The sequence below is a fragment of the Myotis myotis genome, unplaced genomic scaffold (assembly GCF_014108235.1).
Source record: "Myotis myotis isolate mMyoMyo1 unplaced genomic scaffold, mMyoMyo1.p scaffold_m19_p_15, whole genome shotgun sequence".
Taxonomy (NCBI): Eukaryota; Metazoa; Chordata; class Mammalia; order Chiroptera; family Vespertilionidae; genus Myotis; species Myotis myotis.
The window spans coordinates 18,297,447-18,318,837 of NW_023416319.1; the positions used below are offsets into that span (position 1 = coordinate 18,297,447).

Genomic DNA, 21,391 nt, shown 5'->3' on the forward strand with positions numbered 1-21,391 from the left:
AATATGTTGAGGTCCTGCTTCCCTGCATATGTCGACAGTTTGGCTCAAATAAACTCACAAAAATTCTTTACAGGTTACAATGGTTTTTTACGTTAACAACACAAAACAACTGAAAGCAGAGATTCAAACACATCAGTAACACCCATGCTCATAGCATTATTCTTAATAGCTAAAAGGTGAAAGCAGATGTGGGATAAACAAGATGCTGTGGGACAAACAAAATGCGGGATATTATTCCAACTTAAAGGATATTCTGACATGTTACAACGTGGATGAAACTTGAGGACATTCTGCCAAGGGAAATAAGCCAGTCACAAAAGGACAAATACTGTATGATTTCACTTATGCGAGGGATCTGACAGGAAGTAGCATGATGGTGTCAGGAACTGGGGGAGAGAGGAATGAGGAGTTCGTGTTTAATGAGGAGTCCGTCTGGGAAGATGGAAAAGTTCTGGAGGTGGATGGTGGTAATGGTTGTACAACAATGCGAACGTGCATAATGCCACAGAACCATACGCTTACAATGGTTAAAATGATAAAGTTTATGGTATATACACTGAGTGGCCAGATGATTATGACCACCCCATCAGTACAATGAAGTGAATTAGTTATGCAAATAGTAATAAAACCTTGAGAGTATTTGCTTAGGAAGTTTTCAATATTCAGTATTTTTGCAAGTGTCAATGAAGTACTGATGGGGTGGTCATAATCATCTGGCCACTCAGTGTATATTTTATCACAATTAGCCAAGCACAGTAGGGAACTGAATGGTAATGTGGGTTGTGATTCTTTGGCTTGTGACAGGGTTGATCTCAGTTGTGAAAGGTTGTCTATCTCTCAGGAACACGTGAGTTTATCTTTGTGTCCCTATTGCCTAACAGAGGAAAGGAGAGAGGATGTCCCGGTGAGATTTATTTTTTCCGGTGAGATTTTTGAAGTAGAGGTTTATCTCTGTTATGCACACACAGTGATGGACTTCTTGCATTCCTAAGAAGCTCCTATGTAGATATCAGAAATTCAAGCAAGCGCGACTTCGTGGCCATTGAGTACACAGAGGAATTCACCAGTTCTCGCATTCTGTTATCCTCGCTTTTAGATTCTCAACGATGGTCTGGGAGTCTCTGCTCAGGGAAAAATGGGACAGACAGAGGCGAACCACGTGTCGCGGGCGGTGACCAGGGAAGCTGCCCCGGGTATCACAGCGGGTAGCACCGCAGACGCGAGCCGAACAGAACGGTGCCTTTTGGGTGGGAGGCGGGTGCGGGGTGAAGGAACTGCAGGGAGAGGAACTTGCTATTCACCGGAGCTGCGCGCAGGACCGCCCGCCCGCGAGCAGAGGGCGCCCGGGACGCACCAGCGGGTCAGTCTCCCCGGGGAGGTCCCGGAGCACCGCCCCCTGACGTCACCGGTGGGCGGGGCCTGGGCCCGGGCGAAGCGTGTTGCCTCGGGGCCCACGAGGCGGAAGCCTGGGCGGGGGGCGGGGCGGGGCGGGGCGGCCGCTCTGAGTCACATTGGATTGACCCGCCCGCCGCTGCCCGGGGCGGAGGTGACAGCGGCCCGGGACGGGCGGCCGCAATTGCCGGCGGCACCGAGGGATCGCCGAGCGGCGGAGAGCAGGTCAGAGGCCGGGCGGGGCGGGGCGGGGCGGGAAGCCCTGGTCCTGGTCCGGGGGCCGCGGGCACCGGGCACCCGCGCCCGGAGGGACTGCGGCGCCGCGCGGCCCGGCCTGCGCCGCCCCTGCCCCGCGGCGGCCGCTGCCGGGGGCCAGCGCGCCCTTGGGCGGTGGGGCTCCGGGCCCTCCTCCTCGGCGCCCTCGGGTCCACGACCGGGTCGGGTCCTGCGAGGTCCCGGGGAGCCGGAGGGGCCGGTGGCCTTGCGGTCAGGGGGATGCGGACGTGGGCTTTCTACACGGTGCCTGGCAAGCCCCGGGCTCCTGGCCCCGCACCGCCCGGCCCCTCCGGCGATGGGGCGGAATTTGAAAGCTGGGAAAGAATTCAGCCTTCGCCCAGCCTCCTTGGTTTACAGATGGAGACCTTCTTCTGCAGCCCGGAGTCACACCCAGTCCATAGGAGTGAATGAATCTGGGTCACGGAGGCTGGGAGGGCTGGTTTCTAAAGCAAGAGTGAGACCTGCTGAGCTAGAGGTGCTAGTTGATCATGGGGTGGGGGTGCGGGGGGGGGGGTGCAGTTACCAGCAGACACCTGCGTGCCTGCCACAGGTACTGATGTCCACCAGGCAACAGTCTCTCAAAGCACATAAGCCCCGCAAAGGGGGACGATGCTGGCAGTTGAATGAAAAAATATTGGGGTTGAGAACAGGCTAGGTCTGCTGCAAGTTAGGCGCTGTGGAGAATGCTTGGGGTATAGGGTTAAATTTTAAATGCGAGAGAGACCCCCTCCACTTGAAAAGCAATCTCGTGATCCTTGATTGTCTCATCTATGTAATAATGTAGGGTACATTAATCTGTCATGTGGGTACCTTGCCTTTCGGTGTGTTTTACAGTAAGAAGGGCATTGTGTATGGAAACTTTTCCTGATTGTACATGGCAAGCCATTGGTAGCACTACTATTTAGAGTTTGCGCATAATTTAGCTTCAACTGTTAGCGTAGCTGCGTTACAGGGGGAGAGTAGGACTGATTACTCCATAGCTGTATTTTGTACGACTGAAGTACCTGTCAGCATGCAGGCATGATTTCTCCGAGTTAGTGCCGTACTGATTACTCTCAACATGAATAGACTCCCTGTGGTGGGCAAGTTAATCTCCTAGTACCCATTTTTCTCTAAATTATTAAAGGCTCTCTAAGCCCCGCCCCCTTCCACCTCTAAAGTTCCCTGATTTTACATATTACAAATTTGAAACATGTCCTCATTGTGACAACAAAAAGTTTCAAGAAAACAGGTTTAAAATTCTGCATGCTGCGTAGCGAATCTTGAAGTTCATTATTTTTTCCTCAGCCCTCCCAGTTACTTTATCAGTGTTGGGCTAACATAAGTGAAAAGTGATTTTTCCAGTGACAGATCCTGCAGTGTTAAGTTCACTTAAACTCAGGCGCGAATGGAGCGCTTTGTGTATGGGGGAGAGCAGCTGAAGTCTGACCCGAGCGTGGGGCCTGTGCAGGGCCAGATATCTTCTGCAATAGGATGAGAACATTCTGCCTCAGAAAATGTGATAAGATGCCTTTTCAACAGTGTTCATATTATGTGTGTTTTCAGCTGAGATATAACCATAATCTTTATAGACAATCTGTCCAACTATGTGCAAGTTACTTATTTTGTCTTGCAGCCCCAAAGCGGACCCTTCCCTGCCTCCTGTTTCTTCTTTCTGGCTCCTTTCTTCTGAGTTCCCCTCTTACCTGCAGAGACCCTTGTCACGTGCCTTTCACCCACATGACAATGTTCATAGCTCCTTCAAGCACTGGCTGAGTTACATTACATTTTCTCCACTCAAAGGATGGAAGTCGTAAATCTTGAGTCACCACTTAAGATGTCCTAAAACTAATGGTGGTGATTCACTTTTAGAACAGAGTGCCAGACACCATGAGGCCCTGGTTCAGGTAGACGGTGTTTAGGTCTTTATCTTCCCTGTGCCAATAACAGTTATTTATTTCTGCCTCAGAGGGACATCCTTTCTGCAGGATGCGTGGTGAACCTTCAAAGTCCTTATTACTCTCAACCTTCCCAGTCACTTTATCAGTTTGGGGCTAAACTAATCAAAAAGCAATTTTTAAAAATTAACAGATACTTCCGTGTTGAATTTTTATGGAGACTTTTAAAAAAATGATAAACACAATTAAAACAGAATGCAAATGGAGGCTTGCATGCCTATTGCCAAGTATAAGGCTTGAATTATTTTTTTGGTTTATTATTCTGTCATTTCCTGAAGTCAGTTAATTACTGACAACATAGCATTATTACAAGATTATCTGCTCTGAAATTTTCAAGTGTGCTTGGTCTTCAGCTAAAGCATCCTTAAAATTCACTCAGAATACTTACAAAAATTTCACATCAGTTAATATTAAATATTTCTTTATTATTCTTAGCTCAGGAAAACATTTGAATAGACTAATATTCAAAATTGGATAACTTAGTCTTGTTCATTAGCAGTTAATTATGAGATCATTAACTCTCTCCCCTGGAAAGGCAAAAAAGGTCTAAAGTTGCAGCCATAAAATCAGATTATACCACAGTCTATAATGAAAGAGCCAGTAAATAAACCAAGGTCTTAGCTTTTGCTTGTAGGCTTTATCCTCGCTGCTATAAAAGTCAGCCATAGGAGGAGGTAAAATAGACATAGAAAGTGTAATATTGAAAGTGTATTATTTCATTTTTAGATTTGTAGGGTTTTCTAACATGAAGGATATGATTAACAACCCAGGCAGCACAGTGGAGCATACAGGGCATTGTGCTAGGAAGTTCGAAGGCATGGGTTTTGCTCCTGGTTTGTTCATTCACTCACCAAATAGTCACTGAGCACCTGTATGTGCCAGGCAGTGTTCTAGGTGCGAGGGATACGGCTGTGAATGAAACAGACAAAGCCCTGCCCTCCTGCAATAGACATTCTAGTGGAGGGGAGGCAGACTGTAAACAACTGTGTGAACAGATAGAAGGCCGCACAATCACAAGTTTACAGTGAACGTTAAAGAAAGAGATCTAAGTGCGAAAGGGTGTGTGTGTGTCGTGGGGAGGGGGGCGGGCGGGGTTACTTTTTATACAAAGAGGTTAGAGAAGGCCTCTACTAAGATCATTTTTGATCTATGACTTGAAGGTGAACGAGGGAGAGAGCAGGGGGCAGAGGGATGAGCAAGTCCCAAGCTCCGGATGCAGGCGCGTGCTTGGCATGTGTGAGAGACTGTGAGGTTATGGAGGCCAGGCTGTATCAATGTGGGTGAGGAGTGAGTGGCAGCAGAGGAGAGGCGGTGGGAGTGGGAGGGGGCGCGTCACTGCAGGCCATTGAAGGACTTTGGCTTTTACTCTGAGTGAGGGGGAAGCAACCGTTAGAGGGCTTGGAACAAAGGCACTCATGATGACATATTTTAACAGGGTCACTCCAGCTGCTGGGCAAGAATTGACAGAAGGGGGTCAAGGGACTACCCTTTCATACTAGCTGTGTGACCCTAAATTATACTCCATTTTTATGATTCTTAGTCGTATGGCACATTTCCACGGGAGCCAGAGGATTGTATGCCAACAGGTTCTAAAATTAGAGAGCTTCAAATGACCTGAAAACGTGACGCTGCTGACACACCTGTAGCTGAATCACCGCAAATCAGAGGTAATCAGGTCTTTCCAGTCAGGTGTCAGGTCCTGAGAACAAAAAACACTCTTTCGTGAATATTCTCTGCTGATCCCTGTAGTACCCTGCTGATCCCTGAATTTTCCCTTCCTGCTTGAAAAAGGATGAAAAGCTGTTACTCATCAACAGAGCTGGCAACCAGAGTAGCTTTTGTTGTTGGGAAAGTTGGAAACTTTTGGGAAGGAAACAATTCTAATTTTCTATTTATCATGGGTCATTTGAATTGTTTTTTAGCATGCAAGGAGTCCAAAAGGTTTCTTTTGTTTTTAATTCACCTTAACCTCTTCCCATTCACCTTGTGCTTCATAGGTACTTATCCTAATGGAGTTAATGTGGGTGTTTTTTTGTTTTGTTTTTGTTTTATGTCTGTATAGGATCTTGCAAAGTGGGGATGTTTGTTTTCTAAATGTGTATCTTTCTAATGCTCTGTTTTATTTTGCTTTTTTTTTCTAAGACTGTTTATAAGATCCATCCATGTTTCTATGCGTACATCTAATTCTTTGTTTCTGAATCCTCCATGCTGCGTGCACACAATAACTTTTCTTAAATGCTCTCTTTGTGATAGATACTCAGAATGTCCCTACTCTCTAACACCAAAAATGTTGCTGCAATGAGTATCCTTATAACGCCGTATAATTTATCTGGGGGATGTATACTTAGAAGGGAGATGCTGGATTATAGGTTTGCATGTACAGAACTTGCGGAAACAGTGCCAGATTCCTCTCCACAAGCGCTGCACCCGTCTCTCTCCCTCCACAAGAGTTCGAAGGCTCCTTATCGTTATGTCCCACCAGCACTCAGCTTTATGCGGCTCTTTCCCTTTTCTCATCTCATAGGTGCAAAGTGCGATCTTGTCCTTTTGAGTTGTGTTTTTTTCATTACTAATGATTTTAAGGATCTCTTATGCATTCAGATACAGCCGCTGCTTACATCTTCGCTCATTTTCTATTGGCGTTGCTATCTGTGTTGCCTTTGACTTGTAGAAGTGATTTTATAATATAGATAATCACTCTGTCACATATAGACTTTGCAGATATCTTCTCATTGGTCACCTGTTAATGTTGCCTTTGTTATCCTTTGATCAAGAAAAATTTCTTAATTTTGATGTAATCATATAAATACATTCTTGGACTGTTTTATGCTTGTCGACTTTTGTGTAAGAAGCCCCTCCCAACCCCTAGGTCACAGCTATATCTTCAGTTCATCTGGAGCCCACCTTGCATGTGGTGTTAGTGATCCAGCCTCTACTGTTATTTAATGAGCCTTTCCTCCCCTCCGCCCTCCCCCCCCCCCTCCCCAATAACATCTCCAAAAAGCCCAGGCTTGCCTGCATTGAATTGTGGTACCCTTTTTCTCATATGGTGTCCATGGATATACTGGTCCGTCTCTAGGGCTCTGTTCTGTTCCATGAATCTGTCAGCTTTTGCTCCATATTTTTTATTGTTCTGTTTTTATTACAGTGATTTAGTAATATGTCCTCATGACCAGCACAACAAGTGCCCTGTTTCTGGTCTTTGTATTTAAGTTTACTTAGCTCTCCTGGAATAAATGATTTGTTTCATATAATTATTTTCCCGTATAACATTTGGAATAAGTTTATCAGGTTCTTCCAAAATTATATTTTTGAGGATTTTTTTAAATTGGGATTACATTGAATTTATAAATTATTTAAGAGAGGCTTGACATCTTTTTGATATTAACATATTTCCTCCAAGAGCATGTAATGTGTGTCTCTCTTTTTTTTTTCCAGCTCAACTTTTAAAAATAATTTTTGTTTTATTTGGAAAAGATTTAAAACTAACAGAAGAGTTCTAAGATTAGTACAAAGAGCTTCTGTATATTCCTCACCTAGACTCACCAATGTTAGCATTTTACCATATTTGCTCTATTACTCCCTTTCCACATTTCTGTGCTTTTTTTTCTTGACCCATTTGAGTTAGTTGCACACATCATGCTCCTTTATCCCTAAATACTTCATCTGCTCATTTTTAAGTTTTTTATTAGAACTTTAAGGTTTTCACTATAAAGGTCTACTCTAGAAGGATATTCTTGGTTAAGTTAATTTCTAAACACTTCATAATTTTGTTGCCATTTTGAATCATGTCTCAGAGTGTACATGCCAAAATCCTAAGCCTATGCCAAGGTTAAGTTTCAAGCAAAAGACGATTAATAAGTCTTCAATATTTCTGAACCTTATATATAAATTTATGGTAAACATCTCATGATTCCAGTATAAGTTTATTTCACCATTAGATCAGCTTTTCTTCCTGCTGTTAAGAGTCAAAATTTAAACAGCTGGTGTGAAGAATGGGAGAGCCATCTTCAGCATCATAACTATAGTCGTCAGCATGATTTAAATATAAGATATGAGAGATTATAGTTCTCTTCCTCTGTGGATCAGGCTCTACTCTGGGTATAAGTCTAACCTGCGTGTATACTAGTATCTCACAAAAGATTGAATAGTTCAACAGGTAGTTCTTCAGCAATCAGAAGTGTTAGGGTGTCGAGCAATTGATCCTCATGGCCATCTTTTGGCCATCTATCTCTCAAGTATCTCTATATGGTTGGGTTGTTTTTTCCTAATTGTGAACATTATACATTTTCATGATAGAAGTTTGCAAAATATAGAGAAGCAAATCTTTACTCTTGCCTTTTAGCACCAATCCCCATTTAATCATAGTTTTTTTCTCTCTCTGTGCCCCCCCCCCTTTTTTTTGTGGTGGGAGGACATGTCTGTGGAAGAGGAGAAAGCATTTAGAATTGGGCCACATAATTTGTATCACCCCTCCTTTTTCAGGGCTAGGCCATCAACTCTTGTTTGACTTGCTTCGAGTGATCCTCTGGAAAAAACCACACAAAACAATAAGAAAGATACCATTAGTTTATAGGAGTTGGGTAATAGCTTGCTAATTACTCCCAACAGGCTATGCCATTGTGCATAAAGGATCCAGGCTCATTGTGACAGCATGGGCCCCTCATGACATAAATGCCAACAAGCCACAGACTATGGTAGGGAGGAGATGGGGAGGAGAAATCTGTTTGGTATCACTTTGCTTCACTTCAGTTAGTGCCTTCCTTCTTTAGACCACATTTGCTTTCATTTTTCAGAAAAAGAGTGTAGAGGAAATAGTTGAATTTAGTTATTTTTTTGACTCTGAAATAAACCCGACAATTGTCTTGTTTCCCCGACCACCTTTGCTAGTGTGATGAGTGGTGAGGGGGAGTGGTGATAGAGGACAGGGGCAGAATTCCAAAGTCAGTATTTCCATCAGCTGGTGGCTTCAGTATCAAACTGCCCTCCCCTCTGCACTCTCCACCCTTCACCTTGTTATGTTTCCTTCATTTTGCAGGAACACCTGTCAGTTTCCAAAAAGCACTTGTCTGCCTGCCCCTCCAGTCAAGGGAAAAGTTCTTCAGGGCCAGGAATCTTTCTTTTATTCCCTGATGGCTCTTAAGCACCGTGAGCTGTGCCTGGCACATAGTGTGCCTTCCACAGGTGGATCCATAAAACAAATCCACCATTAAAGAGGCAGCACTATGATCCAGAGAAGGGAAATCTAAGGGAGGGGTAGGAAAGAACGTTCTCGTAGCCTCCTTGAAATACATGGGTTCAATAAGCTAGTAGAATCCTCATTTCCACGTTGACCCTGTAAGCATAACCGTCAACCCAGCCACAGGCCTCATTTCTCTACATCTGTTTTGGCCGCTCAGCCTACGGTTTGAAAGTGGTATGTGTGCGGTGTATGTTGCTGACAAGCACGTGGTGGGAGTAGGGCCCAGGAGAGTGATCAGTGCTGACGTTTTGGCCCTGGGTTCTAGGCCCAGCACACTGCATTGTTCTGCTGAGGTGATTCTCTCTGGATCAACGATGCGCCCCATCAGCAGAAAAGTCGCAGTGGATGTGCCGCGTTGTGCTGAACTCCCTAGCCTCGTGCCCATGCCCTCCCCCTTTCTAGTTTTTTCTTCCCTCCCATTCCCAGCAGTGCAGAAACCTTTGGCTTTGCTGTCATTTCCGGACCTGGTTCAGGATTGTCATGCTGAGCAGTCATGCCACGTGTGCCCGCTCACTTTATTACAAAGCAAGGCCTCAAGTCGTCAGCTGCACTGTATAGGGCACTAAAAAAAAATAAGGCTGCCATACATACACCATAGTGCTATCCCGTATAGACTGTTACTGGACTGCTTTAATTTCTTACTCTGTGGCTGGACACTTGTTACCCAACAATTCCCCCAACAAATCTTAAACTCTGCTGCCTGGCCCTTAACTCTGGTCCAAATCTACCATATATTCAAATTACTTCCCTGTCTCCACTTTGTACTCTAATTAGATGGATCTCTTTTTCTTTCCTACAACAATAATGATAGCAATAAGTATATTATGAATTATAATGATGAGTATTTCTTCTTTCCATTTTTCTGTGTTTCATTCAAAAATGGATAAAAAATAATAAGACAAATATCCATGTACCCAACTCTCAACTTAAGATCTATAAAACTGAGTTAGTTTCTGTATTCTACCTTCCTTTCCCCTGTTGTAGACTCTCTGGTTCTAATGACTTAAAAAAAAAAAAAGATTCCCTTTAATTTACGTATGATAACAATACCATGATTGTCACCTAAAAAAGGGAGCAGTCATTAATGCAATCAAGAATCTAGTTAATGTTCCAAATTTCCCCATTCATCTCAATTTTTTAAAACAATTTATTTGTTTGAATTGGCATCCAAGAAATGTGCACACCTTGCATTTAGTTTATGTGTTTCTTAAGTAGCTTTTATTTTTTATTTTTTTAAAATATATTTTATTGAGTTTTTACAGAGAAGAAGGGAGAGGGATAGAGAGCTAGAAACATCGATCAGCTGCCTCCTGCACACCCCCCAGTGGGGATGTGCCCGCAACCAAGGTACATGGCCTTGACCAGAATCGAACCCGGGACCCTTGAGTCCGCAGGCCGACGCTCTATCCACTGAGCCAAACCGATTCAGCTTAAGTAGCTTTTAATTGATAAGTTTCCTTTCCTTCCTTTTTAATTTGAATGTTTTGATTACAAAACATTTGTTGAAGAAACTGGGCTTTTCTTTCCCGCATTCTGGAATTTTTTAAGTGGCTTTTGACAAAGCTTTATTGACCTGTGGTGAGTTAACTCACTTTTTCATCTATCGATCATTATAGGAGGTTCCAAGTTATTCAGCTTCCATAAATAGAAAGGATGTGCTGACCCACGTAGCTTGGTCTGGCTCAGAGGTCATTTCTGAGGAGTCTTCCAAAATGCGCTAGGTGTTAGGAATGAGATCAACAGCAGACCATCTCTATTTAAAAACATTTTGCCTCTGGAGAAATTTTATAACTGTTATTTGGCAAGGCAGTCTCTGCTCCCTTGTGTTAGGGCAGAGAGTTGAGAAGTGAGTGAGTAGTCTGGCTTTCTTCTTTCAGACAGCATTTGTTGCTTTAAGGATCGCAGGGCTCAGTGCCAGAACCTCCTTGGGATATTATTGTCTTACAGTGAGATCTGCTTATCAGGAAACAGAATCCCTGGAGGGTCAGGTAAGAGGAGAATGAGTTTACATTAAAACCAGACTTTTGTTAGTGCTTGTTGGGTTCCTGTATAATTTAGCAGCTAGCTGGACTGTGGAGCATAATACTGATACATACGCTTTTAAACCCATAATTTGTATTAACTGTCCTTTTTGCTGCCTCTATGTATATGTTGTTCAGTCATCATAATATTTGGACCACTCTAGACATGAAGAGAATCAGTTTCTTTTCTTTTTTTTTTTTTTCAGTCTTGTTGCCTTGACCTGTTAGTCAAATATGATAGTTCTGCTGGGCAGTGACTCAATATTAAAGTAAAAAGAATAAAAATTGTTGAAGTGTGAACCTATGCTTGGATTTACTTATCTACAAATTAAAATATTATTATTATTCACAATAAAAGTATTAACCAGAGGTGATTTGCTGGTATATTATTCCTTGCAGTGATCGGTTAATAATAAAAATAGGCACTTCTTATTCATACCCAAGCACAGGTAGCAACAACACACACATGAGATAATATGTTTGAGAAGCAATCTGCAGATGTAATTGTGTTGTATTATAAAGCTGTGCCTGCAGAGAACTGCCAGTGTTTGGGTGAGGCTAGAGCTTAAGGTATGTGGTAGGTGGAGAGTGTTCAGGAATGAGGCAGGGACCAGGTCATGATGAGCTTTGCACGATCTGCAAAGGTTCTGAGATTTTGTATGTAAGAAGAGATCCTAGTCGCAGTGTGGAACAGAGGGAGATGAGACTGGTAGGTAACTTACCATCTAGGAAGCTGTCACAGCAGTCCCAAAGAAGAGATGGCTAGAGTCTCAAGTAGAACACTGCCAATCTCAAATTTGTAATTTCCAAGCCCCAAAGAATAATTTTTAAAAGACCAGTGCACTCAAGGGATTTAACAGTAGTGCCACTACTTTTCCTAGAAGTACGGGATAATGTTTTTAGAAGAGTAGATTGATTAATTTCGTATCCCTCTTCTATCCCTGGGAGGCATTTGGCAAAGGTTTTCTTGGACCCGAATGCAGGGATCCCACTTGTAAACCGCGGCCAAATCCTCGTGGGTCTGTTGTGAATACGCAGCTCACTTAGGGCTTTGGGTGGAGGGGGATGTCAGTTGCCTTGTCCTTGTGTCCAGTAACCACAGATTACTGTACCCCCCCTTCCTCTCCAGAAGACAATGGCAGTTTTGAGCAGTTCACCCCACCCAGAAGTTGCTGCCCCATCTGTACTAGTTTATGTTATAATCGGTCTGGGTGGTGATGACAGCCCTCCTCCCCCTCCTCCTCCTCCTCCTCCTCCTCCTCCTCCTCCTCCTCCTCCTCCTCCTCCTCCTCCTCCTCCGTTGTCATCAGACCTTTCTCGTAACCAACCTTTACTGAGTGCTTATTGTTTGCCAGGAACTGTATTAAATGTTTCACTGACATTATCTAATTTAATCCTCATAACTGCCCATGAAGTAAATTACTATCATTTTCTTCAGTTTATAGATGAAGAAAGGAAGGTTCAGAGGGTGTAAGTAACTTGCCCAAGGTCACTTAGCTTGAGAAAAGGCAGACAGCAACTGTACCTAATTCTCTCTGACTTTAGAGTCTGAGCTCTTCACTGCAATGAATATAGTATTACTTAATATAACTTAATAGCATATATGATTTCTTTTTTTAAGTTTGCCCTTTGTGTATTCCTGCCCAGTGAAAGTCCATGTAATCAAACACTGTATTTTTTAATATATTTTTTTATTTTATTGTTTTTTACAGAGAGGAAGGGAGAGGGATAGAGAGCTAGAAACATCGATCAGCTGCCTCCTGTACACTCCCCACTGGGGATGTGCCCACAACCAAGGTACATGCCCTTGACTGGAATTGAACCTGGGACCCCTTAGTCCGCAGGCCGACGCTCTATCCACTAAGCCAAACCGGTTAGGGCAAAACACTGTATTATCTTCCCCCTATTCCCAGCTTATGGCTAGTATAAAACACGAGTGTAGAACTTTTTTTAAAATATGAAGTATAGGAAAACTTCATGGGTGAGGGAGAGGGGTAGAATAGATAAGCTATTTAGATTTCTAGCTTTTTTCTAAGGCAAAATATTTATGTATGCCTTCACTGTTTTACTTGAAGCATAGCAATTTCTGAAACAGAGATACTCATTTTAAAAAATTGATATAATTCACATAACATAAACGTTACCCTTTTAAAGTATATGAGACCCTTTACAGCTCTGTGGGAAAGAGTAGCATGATCACTGGGAATGTGAATACATATTTTTATATATAACTTAAAGTAGTTCAGTGTGTTAAATCATTCATTCTGCAATGTTTATGGAGGGCCTTCTACTAGTATGTACCAGGCAGTGCATTAAGTGCTTGATATACATCAGTGAATAAATGAGGCAAAAAGAATCCCTGCCCTGTAGGGCATACAGGGGGTAAGGACTAATCTCACAGGCTTCAGAGAGGAGCTATCATTTGAATTGGGTCTAAACAGATCATAGAAGTTTATCCAGATGATGACTTATGTGTACATTTTAAAGGTTTTTGTTTTTTTTTTAATTGATTTTTAGAGAGGAAGAGGGCAGGAGAGAGAGAGAAACATTGATGTGAGAGGGGAACATGGGTCGGCTGCCTCCTGCAGGAGATGGAGCCTGCAACCTGGACATGTGCTCTGACCGGAATCAAACCAGCAACCTTTGGGTGCACAGGGTGATGCCCAACCAACTGAGCCACACTGGCCAGGGAGACATATGTGTATTTGATGGAAGAGAGGTGTTCAGCTATTCTAGTCAAAACATCCAACATCTATATTCTCTCTCTCTCTTTTTCATAAACAAATAACTACAAAATCTCAACTGCTTATCACAACAATCATTTTCTTTCATTTTTATAGGTTTGGTTGATCTAGTCTGGGCCAGGCAGAACTCTATAGGCTTCCATTCTGGTTTAAGTCTTTTCCCCTTGCCTTCAGACTAGGGGCGCAGACTGAAGGGGCAGTGGCCCTTCTTATGGTAGGTTATAGGAACACAAGGGGACAGGCTAAACCATAAAATGTGGTTTAAAACTCCTGCTCATGTCATCTCCACTGGCACTTCATTTCTCAAGTCGCATGGCCAAGTCCAACAAGAATGTTTCAGGGAAGTTCACTCTGCCCACAATGGAAGGCACTACATAATTATATGGCAAAGGTTATAGATACATAATTATATTACAAGAAGGTGAAGATTTTGAATAGCAATTTGATCTACTGAGTGTATATTATAAGCACAAGAAGTAGCTGAACCTCACATGAACACGGTATGAGTGGACATGGGTATAGGAATGACTAAAAATTGACAGGGGATGCCAAAGATCTTAGACAACTGGGGATGATTTGTGAATTGTGGCAATTTACTGATTCTTGGTTTATTTTAATTCAAAATTGAAGTTCCCCTAGCAAGACTAAGAAAAAAGGAGAGAAAACACAAATTTCCCTATATATTATTCTAGATCATGCAGATACTAAAGGGTTAATAAAGGATATTGTGAACAACTTTATGCCAGCAAGTTTAAGCTTGGGTTAAATGGACAAGTTTCTTGAAAAATACAACTTATCAAAACTGAGGCAAGAAGAAATGGAAAATTTGAATAGCCCTATATACCTGATATCCACATAGATTTATTATTGTCTTTACATCATACTGTTACCCCTTCTCTTCTGTCAGAGATTTTTTTTATATCAGGTGAACCACTCCGTTGTTGAATTTAGGTTTGGACATCCTGATTTAGGACATTAAATCCTTCTCATGACACTATCCAAGGAATCTGCCATTCAGTGGGTTTGCTGTGGCTTCACATAACTCTCTGGTTCATTTGAATAGTAACTGGAAGATTCTGTATGTACATTTTCCTTTCCTTCTACGTTCCTTTTCTAGTTTCTATAAGTGTCAAGTTTTAGTTTTTGCCATTAGTTTGTATAAAGCGACTGGTCCCTGTTTTCCAGGTGGTTGGATGTTGGTGCTCCTTAAAATGATCTAAATCATCCCCCCCACCCCCACCCCACTTTTTCTCAGGTTTTTTGTTGTTGTTGTTCCCTAGTTTTCTGAATTGCTTTCTTGATTCTTCTAAAATACCCGGAATACTTTAATACTGTAAGATAGGCCAGAGTTTAGGGAAACTCATGTCTTTTTAAATCTTTTTCTTTAGCAGAAAAACTAGTTTGTACTTAAAACAGATAAGGAAGAGAAACAAGATGCCTATCTCGCAGATCTCTGTAACATTTATCCTCACAGCGTGGAACACTGGGTTAGTAAGTGCGCCTGGCCTTTTCTGGAAGCTGTCCTCAACACTGCCTGTTTTCACATGTTTGCTGTGCTCCTTGCTATAAGCAGCCTCACCCTAAAGTTTCATTTTAGTTTCATCTTAATCTGCACTTCTGCAGCTGCTATTGGATGTATTATCTGGGCATTTATTACATACACAGCATAAAGGAGCTGTTAATTTTAATGTGCCACTAAGCTACTTAGCTCAGACATGTCCAATGTATTTACCGGTACTTATGACTCAGTGATTCTTTTTCTTTTTTTTTTTAGTATATTTAATTGATTTTTTACAGAAAGGAAGGGAGAGGGATAGAGAGTCAGAAACATCGATGGGAAAGAAACATTGATCAGCTGCCTCCTGCACACCTCCTACTGGGGATGTGCCCACAACCAAGGTACATGCCCTTGACCGGAATCAAACCTGGGACCTTCCAGTCCGCAGGCCGACGCTCTATCCACTGAGCCAAACCAGTTAGGGCATGAATCAGTGATTCTTAAATTCCCTCCCATATTTGAGATTCAAGAAATCTCATTCAAATTTAAGAAATGTGAATCTGAGAGGATACTTCAGTAATTCTTAGGTTGATCCATTTGAAAATGTTTTTTTAATGTACATTTCCTCAGATTTGGTAGGTCTTGGGACCTTCCTCCACTAGTGCAGTTTTGCCAAGAAACTCACAAAATTGATGTAGAGATTTATAAGCAAAATTTTAAAAAGTAGCTTAAAAACATCAGCTTAATGTGGGGGTGGGAGGTGAGGGTGGAATCCTGAGGTTGGTTAAAACAGCTATCCCAGAGGAGCTGATCCTGAAAATTCCTTAATTTAAATGTCTATGTTTCTGGGTGTTTTAGACAAGAGTTGTTCAGCTTAAATCCTGAAAAGGACTGAAGGACAGAAACTCTGATGTATATCTTGTTCTATTTGCTGACATTACTGCCTTCCAACTTGAGATGTTTGAAAGAAGCAAAATATAATATAAATTGTAAGAGAGTTTCCGAGAGCAGATTCCTTTCTTTTACTCCCATGTTTCTCTAATCATCCCACCTAAGTCAGAACAGGCTTTCCATTTTTCTTCCAGTCCTACATTCCATAGCCTGTTTAGCCAAAGCACATGTGAGTCAGCGCTGCTGTCATCAGGAGAGTGTATGAGCTGGCAGAAGAGCCTGCAGGAGGACATATGGCCCAGGCCACACTCCTCAGCCTCATCGGGGGAGGAAGGGCAGGGTCCACTTTTCCTCTCCACCCGGTGCTAGTTCTTTGAGTGATCACCTGTCAGTGACCGCTGACCTTCTGTCCAAGATGAACTCCAGCCACATAAACCAGAGAAGGAAATGCTGTTTCTCTAGCCTTTCCCATTTCCTTCCTGAAAGATATTTAGACTTCATTTTCTGACACCTCTTATCCTTTCACACAAAAGAAAGAGGCTGTTCTTTTTAGCCTTGTATTGCCAACAGTAAGAAAACTATGCTGTTGCTTTTGAGTTTAAATAGTCTTATTGCTAAGACTTGTAATTTAAAAAAAGAATTCCACCCAGCTGGTGTGGCTCAGTGGTTGAGCATCGACCTATGAACCAGGAAGTCATGGCTGATTCCCTGTCAGGGCACATGCCTGGGTTGCCCGCTCAATCTCCAGTGGGGGGCATGTAAGGGCAGCCAATCAATGATTATCTCTCATCACTGATGTTTCTATCTCTTTTTCCCTCTCCCTTCTTCTCTGAAATCAATTTAAAATAATTTTTTTTTTTTAAAAATGGATTCCCATTCCCAAAAGATTATGTTTTCTGGAGATTTTAATTTCAAGACATGGAAGTTTCCAGATGCCCATGAACGCATATTCCTCTGAAGGAGCCCATACTGTGGTCCCCACAAGGAGCACCCGCTCCCCCTGCCCTCCTCAGGTAGGCAGAGGTGCGCTGTGCTGCTCCCGCACCCTCTGTAGAAGCAAACAAGGAGAAACCACAGTCCCTCGTCTTCCGGCTAAGGAAACCCCTTCAGATATTTTCTTCTGGAAGTCTAGAATTTAGACTTATGCTATGGATTGGGCAACATTAGAATGTTTGAAAGAATATAGTAAATTTTCAAAACTCTCACACTTTTATGCCCTACTTTTCTGCAAGAAAAATAGATTGCTCAGAATTTCACAATAAGAATTTAAGTCTGGGTCCTATGCACCTAGTTCATCAAAAGTGGGGCTGATTTGAGGGCTGGTGGGGGTAGAGGCATCAATATCTTTCTAAATATCTTTAAAGCCTTCAAAATTTATATCTCTAGCTCTTACCTCTCACCTGGATTTAGAATGATAGATTTCGGGACTAATTTTGTAGTTTTCTAGGTTCTCCCCATGTTTTTTATGCATAGTTCTCATAAATCCTAAAAATCGTTTTAGGCATGTGTCCCTCAGGGGCCCAGCAGAATGTAGAAGGCACACCAAAATTGGGTAATTTGAGGAGCTCTTACTTACAATGGAATGGGCAGGTTTAGGAAAAATAGCAAAGAACCATACTGTGCCCCATGGTTAGCAGGAGAGCCACCCGAGGCCTGAGGGGCAGGGCACTAACTCAACAGAAGGAGCTATTTTGTGGGGTCCTTCTGATGTGGCTGTGGCCTTTAGTAGAACCGTGTAGCCAATTGACAGCCCAGCAGGGAGGCAGCCAGGGGATACATAGCCCAAACTCACTGTCCTCTACCTTCGATCTCCTGCTGGTGTTACCCATTGGCTGAACCCAACTGGAAGCCAGAGGCAAGGGCACCTGGATGCAGTTCTTATGGGTCAGCCTCATGGAGCGCAGAGCAGGTGAAGGGTGGAGGACAGACCTGGGAGGGGAAGTGGAAGACACAGCACATGCTTGTCATCCAGTCCTCAGTCTGTCCCAGGTTCAGATCTTTTCTCAAAAGGCTGAACTGGAAATTACTTATGTTGTTTAATATCAGTATTTATCAAAGCAAATGTTTATAGTTTGTGATCTCAGAAGATTTTTTTAGTAAAGCATGTCCAGACTTGTAGATATGCTGCTTATTAAAATTACTGAAGTTTCCCAGGCCTTCTTTCACCCACTCTCACATTTTATGACATGCATTTTTAAAGATCTTTTTATTGTGGTAAATATATATAACATAGAATTTACCATTTTCCCATTTTAAGGGTACATTTCTGTGGCATTCAGTACACTCACATTGTTGTGCAACTATCACCACCATCCATCTTTTTTCTTTTTTAATATATCTTTATTGATTTCAGAGAGGAAAGGAAAAGGGAGAGAGAGATAGAAACATCAATAATGAGAGAGAATCATTGATTGGCTGCCTCTTGTATGTCCCCTCCTAGGGATCAAACCCGCAACCCAGGCATGTGCCCCTGACCAGAATCGAACCCAGGACCCTTCGGTCCGCAGGTTGACGCTCTATCCACCGAGCCAAATTAGCTAGGGCACCACCATCCATCTTAAGAACTTTTTCATCTTCTCAAACTGAAACCCATTCCCCCCCCCCCCCCCCCACATCCTCTGGTAACCACCATTCTACTTTTTGTTTCTCTGAGCTTGACTATTCTTGATATCTCATGTTAGTGAAGATATACAGTATTTGTCTTTTTTGTGACTTAGTATAATGTCCTCAAAGTTCATTCATATCGTAGCATGTATCAGATTGTCCTTCCTTTTAAAGGCTGAATAATATTCCATTGTAGGCACACACCACGTTTTGTGTATAATATTCCATTGTAGGCACACACCACGTTTTGTGTATAATATTCCATTGTAGGCACACACCACGTTTTGTGTATAATATTCCATTGTAGACACACACCACGTTTTGTGTATACTATCCCGTTGTATGTGTGCACCACATCTTGTTATCCATTCATCTGTCAAAGGTTGCATGACCCACGCTTTTAAATGTTATTCTATTTCTGCGTATGAATGCATTCACTCTCATGGTTTTACCTTTTACATGTCTAGCCTGGTGTTTCACAAATCTACAGGATGATGTCAGAGCACGGCTGTAGGCGCTGAGACATGAAAGGTGAGGTGGGCTCGAGCAGGCGAGGTGGGCATCATTTGGAGGAAGTGGAGAGTGGGGAGTATAAATGTGTGGAAAGACAGGAGAACCCATCATGGATAAAAGAAACAGCATGAAAACAAAGGAACAAGTTCTGGACAGAAAGAGCTGTATGGGAGCGGAGAGTATTTTGCTTGGATCGGCCTGAACCAAGAGGACTACTTATGAATAAGTGGGGTGAGATAGTTAAACATTTTTGAAGTTTTACCTAAAAAAAAGTATACTGTGCCAGACAAGTTTAGAAAAGCTGGATTAAAAAGGTTCTTGGCACGACTGTCTCAGTCTTTCAAATACTGGCATGTTTTCTGTCCTTCCAAGACAGAATATGCTTGCTAGCCTTCCTCAAGTCAGTCTCGCTCTCTGTCTCTCTAAATTTAGCCTGAGAATCTCTGAAGTTAGAGGTCAATGGTCGGGTTATCTGCAGGGTTTTATTTTATCTTGTAGATTTGAGATCGATACTTTGGGATAGGAGTCCGGTTGCTTGGGACAAAAGAGAAGTCTCTAAATGCTCTTGTCAACCACCAACAGGATTAGAGAATAAGTATTTAAAGAATTCTGGGTTAAATGTCATCAGTTGATTAGCCTATCCAGTAGAACCATATTTTTAGCTTGCATGGGAATTTGATTCCATTTGGCTTGATAAACATTGTTGAATATGTGAAAATAGGAAGACCTTGTCAATTCCTAAGCAACCAATAAAAATCGGCAGTTTAAAAGATTAACCAGTTCACTGACAGATTAGTGGGGAGAAAAGAATTATGTCCTTGGCCAAGAAGAGAGGAAAATGGTACTTCCAAAAAGCAAAACAAAAACCTCTATAAACAAATAATAAGCTCCAGTTAAGATAAATATGCTGACGTACTGGGAGAAATATCTGTGGTTTATTTTTAAATGCATCAGAAATAAAATAAAAAATACTTTAAATGCATCAAAAATAACATGGGTTGATAGATGGATAAAGAGATAGATGATAAGTGATCAAGGAGCACAGTAAGATATTGATAGAATCTAAGAGGTGGGTGTAAATTTTTTTTAACCTCACTATTTGAAACTTTTCATAATAAAATGTCAGAGAACCAAAGAGGAAAATGGAAGTCTAAAAGATTTTGAAGGACGAATCATTGAGATTTAAGAGAAGCAGTGTTTATAGTAAAAAGAACATGGGCATTGGAATCAAGCAGGCCTGAGGTCTGGTTCTGGCTTTGCTATTCTCTAGAGCAGCGGTTCTCAACCTGTGGGTCGCGATCCCTTTGGGGGGGATCGAACGACCCTTTCACAGGGGTTGCCTAAGACCATCGGAAAACACATATATAATTACATATTGTTTTTGTGATTAATCACTATGCTTTAATTATGTTCCATTTGTAACAATGAAAATACATCCTCCATATCAGATATTTACATTACGATTCATAACAGTAGCAAAATTAGTTATGAAGTAGCAACGAAAATAATTTTATGGTTGGGGGCCACCACAACATGAGGAACTGTATTAGAGTCGCGGCATTAGGAGGGTTGAGAACCACTGCTCTAGAGAGTTAAGTATATTGCTTAGCGGTGGCACTGGGATTTGAACCCATGCAGCCTGGCTCTAGTGCTTTGGTCTCTCTGTACTTGCAGTGCTGCAAGCTCCTTGTCCATGTCTGGCATGTGATAAATTCTCAAATAATAGCCGTCGCCGTTCATTAGTGTACCGCCTGTGGGCTGCAGAGGATGAATGAAGTTTAAGATTTTAATGTTTGATCTGGAAGATTTATATACAAATTGGAAGAGAAGAGACGGTTTAGTGTTAGATAAGTGGAAGTAGAGATTTTTATATAAACAGTCTCATGTATTCTCCTAAAGTTCAGTAAGTCATTTGCTCACCAAATATTTGAGAGTGTTGTATGTACCGAGTACTGCTCTAGATCAGTGAATAAAACCGACAAAAATCTCTTTCCTTATACAGTCTTACATGCAACAAGGGTCTGAAGAATTAAGGATTTGTATGTCCCCAATGCGGGATGAGTGCAGCAGTGGAACTGCAGGCATTCACAGCAGGAGAAGGTGTTGTTTCCCCGGCAGACTTCAGATGCCCCTGACGCCACGCCACGAAGGCAGTCATTTCCTCTGCTTTCTCTCAAGCCCATCTGTGCTGATTTCCTCTGCAGTTCTTTTGCCTTCCATCTGGAATTGGTGGAACAACTTATATAAGCTCTTTATGATTGTTTGAAAACTGT

General features: G+C 42.3%; 1 protein-coding gene across 12 annotated transcripts in view; it reads left to right on the forward strand.

Annotated features, from left to right (window-relative positions):
- Positions 1 to 1,505: 1,505 nt before the first annotated feature.
- Positions 1,506 to 21,391, forward strand: part of LOC118669864 (dynamin binding protein) — a 96,282-nt gene continuing 76,396 nt past the window's right edge. For 4 of the 12 annotated variants that reach the window (XM_036336367.1, XM_036336366.1, XM_036336356.1 and 1 more), the window contains exons 1-4: positions 1,521 to 1,617; positions 5,146 to 5,272; positions 19,073 to 19,136; positions 21,121 to 21,347. The gene's annotated coding sequence lies outside the window, so the exon portion shown is untranslated. The other 8 variants (XM_036336357.1, XM_036336359.1, XM_036336358.1 and 5 more) reach the window with 8 other exon arrangements.